This window comes from Symphalangus syndactylus, chromosome 11 (assembly GCF_028878055.3).
Source record: "Symphalangus syndactylus isolate Jambi chromosome 11, NHGRI_mSymSyn1-v2.1_pri, whole genome shotgun sequence".
NCBI classification, from domain to species: domain Eukaryota; kingdom Metazoa; phylum Chordata; class Mammalia; order Primates; family Hylobatidae; genus Symphalangus; species Symphalangus syndactylus.
In genome coordinates, this window is record NC_072433.2 from 13,279,549 (window position 1) to 13,285,548 (window position 6,000).

Here is a 6,000-nt window from a genome sequence, read left to right on the forward strand (position 1 = left end):
ATGAACTCTTAAATTTGTGAACCCTGCCCAAAGTTCAGGGGAACATATTTGTACATTGAATTATTTCAATAGAAACATTGAGCTAGAATCCCATATCATAGAACTTTTTTGTTGTGGCCGAGCACCATGGCTCATGGCTGTAATCCCAGCACTTTGGGAGGCCGAGGCAGACAGATCTTTTGAGGTCAGGAGTTCAAGACCAGCCTGGCTAACATGGTGAAACCCAGTCTCTACTAAAAATACAAAAATTAGCCAGGTGTGGTGGCATGTGCCTATAATCCCAGCTACTCGGGAGGCTGAGGTGCAAGAATTGCTTGAACCGGGAAGCAGAGGTTGCAGTGAGCTGAGATCGTGCCACTGCATTCCATCCTGGGCAACAGAGTAAGACTCCATCTCAAAAAAAAAAAAAAAGAATAACTTTTTTGTTATTTGGCAAATATTAGAATTACCAAAATTATTTTGAAAGGAAAATAATGTTAAAAATTATATAAAATAGAGATAAATGTCTTCCTCATTGATATTCTCTTCATAAAGTATGGGAATCTCATATAGAAAACAATGTTTTTTTTTTGTTTTTTGAGATGGAGTTTCACTCTGTCACCCAGGCTGGAGTGCAGTGGCACGATCTCAGCTCACTGCAACCTCCACCCTCTGGGTTCAAATGATTCTTCTTCCTCAGCCTCCTGAGTAGCTGGGACTACAGGCACCTGCCACCACATCCGCTAATTTTTTGTATTTTTAGTAGAGATGGGGTTTCACCATCTTGGCCAGGCTGGTCTTGAACTCCTGACCTTGTGATCCACCTGCCTCGGCCTCCCAAAGTGCTGGGATTACAGGTGTGAGCCACCACTCCCAGCCAGAAAACAATGGTTTTCTACATTATTCAAAGAGGTTACGTGTTCAAGAAATAAAATGTACTTCCACTTGTTAATGCAAAAAATTTTCACCACATCACTTTGTTGGTGTAAAGGAGCTTAAATAGAATAAATTCTAGTATTTTGAAATGAGATATTTCGCCCTAATTACAACTAGGAGAGAGAATGTTTAGGGAGAAGATTGGTTCTATTTTTGCACATGATCTCAGGATATTCTTTTCACTGTCAAATTGTTTTTCATCTTAAATTATCTCAGAATTCTTCCTTATTTATTTATTCTCGAACTCCTGACCTCAGGCTATCGCCTGCCTCTGCCTCCCAAAGTGCTGGGATTACAGGCGTGAGCCACCGCGCCGGTTGCAAGCACAATTTTTTAAGTGTTAATAATGAAAATATTATGTAAGATTTTTCTTACCTAATATATTATTTTTTCAATTCTTTGCGTTTTTGTTTTGTTTTGAGACAGAGTCTCTTTCTGTTGCCCAGGCTAGAGTGCAGTGTCGCTCTCTCTCTCACTGCAACCTCAGCCTTTCAGGCTCAAGCGATTCTCCTGCCTCAGCCTCCTGAGTAGCCAGACCCACAGGAGCACACCACCACGTCTGGCATTTTTGTACTTTTGGTGGAAATGGGGTTTCACCATGTTGCCCAGGCTGGTCTTGAACTACTGAGCTCTAGTGATCCGTCCGCCTCGATCTCCCAAAGTGCTGGGATTTCAGGGGTGAGCAACCGTGCCTGGCCTTTTTGTGTATTTATTCATTTTAAAGAGACAGAGACAGGGTCTCACCTGATTGCCCAGGCTGGTGTGCAGTGGCCATTATAACTCACTCAAACTCCTGGGCTCAAGGTATCTTCCCGCCTCCATCTCCTGAATGGCTGGGGGTTGGGGGTGGGGTTCGCAGTATTAACCAATGCACCTACTGAGATGCAGCCAGAGAATGCAGAGGGAAAACTGCAAAACAAAATCACTCATTTTATCCCCATTAAGCTTCCTTTGGGGTCAGTAGGATTTTTTTTTCCTTTGGAAAAGTTTCCTCAACCTTACTGCTACAAGGCTGCGCAGACCTGACCTAGGGAAGAGCCCTCTAGGTGAATTCCACTCCCCTGGGTTATCTGATTTAAAGGTGCCAGAGCCAAATTCTCTTAAATTTGATTTTGAATCTATCTTCCACTAAAACTGTGCAGGGTGTCTTCCAAGGTTGCTGTTCCAGATTCTCCTTAGAGGGAACCGGCCATCTCTATTTCCCAGTTCTTAAATACTATACCAAATCCCTTCAGCCCTAAAACCCCCTCAAGGCAAGTCCAAGGTGGGTCTCTCTATTCCTGATGATAACAGGGGGTCGGAAATCTTTCCTGTTGACTAGTAGCTTAGGTTATGGCTGGGCAGTCAAGAGCTGATGTGACATGGGATCCCAGTCTTCTGCATGTGCCCAAGGGGAGGACTGCAGGGCCTGGGAAGGCCAGTGCAAAAACAATACTCCAATATAAGGCCCTTTAAGGCCCTCCAGGCCCTGGCTGCCTGGGGGTTTTGAGCCTGCAGACTCAAGTGCCCAGTAGAGTTTCGAGGAAGAAGACCCTTGAACACTGCCAGCCAGGAACTTTTGCAACTGCCAGTTTATGAATTGCAAAGGCCCCTCCTGGTTCACCAGTTAGCTGGATACTTACATGCAATTGTTTTTTCAAGATGTGGCAAGATTTGAGAGGGAGAGAAAGTAAATATGAAGAAACAGATGTTTGTAAACTGTATTACTTGAATAACAAATACAAAATGACTCTCAAAAATAGAGATCTGTCTGTGAATTACAGTATATATATATATATATTTTTTTTTTTTTTTTTTTTTTTTTTTTGAGACGGAGTCTTGCTCTGTCTCCCAGGCGGGAGTGCAATGGCGCGATCTCGGCTCACTGCAAGCTCCGCCTCCCGGGTTCATGCCATTCTCCTGCCTCAGCCTCCCGAGTAGTTGGGACTACAGGCGCCTGCCAACACGTCCGGCTAATTTTTTGTATTTTTAGTAGAGATGGGGTTTCACTGTGTTAGCCAGGATGGTCTCGATCTCCTGACCTCGTGATCCGCCCACCTCGGCCTCCCAAAGTGCTGGGATTACAGGCTTGAGCCACCGCGCCCGGCCGAATTACAGTATATTAATCACAAAATGCTTAAAGGCAGCATAGGGGAAATTCTCTCTGAGAAACCTAAACTCACAACCCAAACAGGACAAACACTATGATTCCACTAATATGTGGTACCTGGAGTAGTCAAATTCACAGAAAGTAGAATCGTGGTCACTGGGCCTGCAGGGTGTTACTGTTTAATGGTTGTAGAGAATCAGGTTTGCAAGATGAAGAGTTTTGGAGCTGGATAATGGCTGTGGCTACACAACAATGTGAATGTACTTAATGCCACTGAATGTGAAGTAACTCAGGAATGGAAAATCAAATCTTGTATATTCTCATTCATAAGTGGGAGCTAAGCTATGAGGATGCAAAGGGATACAAATGATATTAATATAATGGACTTTGGGGACCGGGGGAGAAGGGTGGGGGGGTGAGAGATAAAAGACTACAGTTTGGGTTCAGTGTAAGCTGCTTGGGTGACGGGTACACCAAAATTTCAGAAATCCCCACTCAAGAACTTACCCATGTAACCAAAAACCAGCTGTTTCCCCAAAACTAGTAAAATTAAAAAAAAAAAAAAAAAAAGCCAGCCTCAGTGGCTCACTCCTGTAATCCCAGCACTTTGGGAGGCCAAGGTGGAAGGATCATTTGAGACCAGGGGTTCGATACTAGCTTGGGCAACATGTAAACCCCATCTCTACAAAATACAAAATAATTAACCAGGTATGGTGGTGTGTGCCTGTAGTCCCGGCTACTTGGGAGGCTGAGATGGGAGGATCACTTGGACCCAGGAGGTCGAGGGTGCAGTGAGCCATGACTGTACCACAGGGACTCCAGCTTGGGTGACAGATGACAGAGTGAGACCCTGTCTCAAAAAAAAAGAAATTAAAAAAATGTTAAGACGATAAATGTTACGTCTATTTTACCACAATTTAAAAAAATCATTTTAAAATAATTTTTTTAAATTAGACCAATGACAGATGCTACAAGTGGACAAACCATATGAATCCTGGGGCTCTAAAGGTACTACCCCAATGGGCAGCCTTCCCCCAGCTCTGAGAGGCTTTTCCCTTGCTGTCTTGTCTTTGTTCCTAGCTCTTCCTATGGGATCCCAGCACTGATGGCAGTGTGAGGGCTGCACACTCCCCACTCCCGGGAGAAGCTTCACTTTTCAGAGTGTTTACTCCAGGCCCTCTCTCTAAGTGGCTACCTGTCAGTTTCCATTTCAGCTCTGCCTCTACTTGCAGGACTGCTGACCACCAACTGACATATTACCTGTATTGATTCTCTAAGAGCTGTCGAGGTGGAGGGAAAGACTATTCTAAGGCAACCCTGAGCTCTTAGCTGAGTAGGATCATAAAACGCCCCCATTAAAGGTTTCATTCAATAACAATCTTTGCAAAAGTAAATGGACATCAGTCTCCCACCCCCATAACTAATACAGAGGCCATTATCAATGGGCAGAGAGCACTGAACAGTGGCAGTATCAGTTTCCACATTTTCAAATGATTCCTTTAGTAAAAAGCTGCATTCTTTTCAGGCCATAAAACACCGAGGAAAAGTCTATTCATTTAGCTATTGTACCTATTAGCTTATTTATTTATGGCTAATGCTGCCATCAGCATTCCCTGGGTGTAGAGTTAACTCACTTAATGATTGGTTGATAAATTGCTAAAAAGCAGAGAGGTTGAAACTGGCTATCATGCAGGGTGATTTAAGTTTGTTTTGTCATTTCAAATAGAAACTCACTGTCTTTATACTCTATTTTAAATGATCCATCTCACATAAGGTGTTTTATATTTGCATGCCTATTTGATCCAGAGTGCACAAAGATTGATTTTCAACCACGTGCTTAGGAAATAAGCATATTGTCATCATTTTACCAAAAGAGAGATAACATCCACTAGCTATTTGAAGTAGGTCTTCACCACCAAATTGTGGACTCTTTTATTGCAAAAAATCATCTTCTCATTCTTTCCCTCTCTTGCTCCCTTCCTCACTCCCATCTTTCTTTCATTAAATAATTACTAGTAGGATCATCTCAGCAGTTTTATGTCTTGCACAGCAGGGACTCGATGGTTGTTGATGCAATCTGCTTTGGGGAAAAAATAGTGCCTAAATGAGACAAGTCATGAATGGGTCTCGGAAAACAATTAAACTCTACACCTTGGTGTTTTCTGAACATCAGGGTTCAGAACTTCATTTCCTATTTGTACAATTCTAAAGATACTGAACTTAAAAATGTTCACTTGTATTTACTTGATAATGGCTGATGTGGAAATGGTGGAAGATGAGAGTAATGAAATGTTGACAGCAAAATGTGTTCTTTCATTAAATTACCCCCTTTTCTTTATTAATTGAGATATACATGTAAAAATCTGAAATAAACTACAAAGCGAGGCTGGATGTGTGGCTCATGCCTGTAATCCCAGCACTTTGGGAGGCTGAGGTGGGCGGATCAAGAGGTCAGGAGATCGAGACCATCCTGGTTAACACGGTGAAACCCCGTCTCTACTAAAAATACCAAAAAAATATAGCCAGGCATGGTGGCGTGCGCCTATAGTCCCAGCTACTTGGGAGGCTAAGGCAGGAGAATGGCGTGAACCCGGGAGGTGGAGCTTGCAGTGAGCCGAGATCGCGCCACTGCTGTCCAGCCTGGGTGACAGAGCGAGACTCCGTCTCAAAAAAAAAAACAAAAAAACACTACAAAACGAGGCCCGAAGTTCTAAAGTTCACTTGCTAGACCTTCAAAATTATGTTCTGCTGAAACAAATGGAGCAGAAGCTGATGTGCCCATCAGCCCACAGCAGAATCACTAACTGCAGTTTACAAATCTGAGAGCCCTGCAAACCCTGGTCCCAAGGATACTCCAACTTCCATGTCCAGCAGGCGTGTCGGCTCCTGAAATACGTGCTGCCCTCTGATGTTCCTCCCCGCTCCTGGTTCCTGGGGTACCTTTACAGGCTTCCTGCATTCAACCTGTGAATGTTCGCACCCTGCACTCTTGTCAC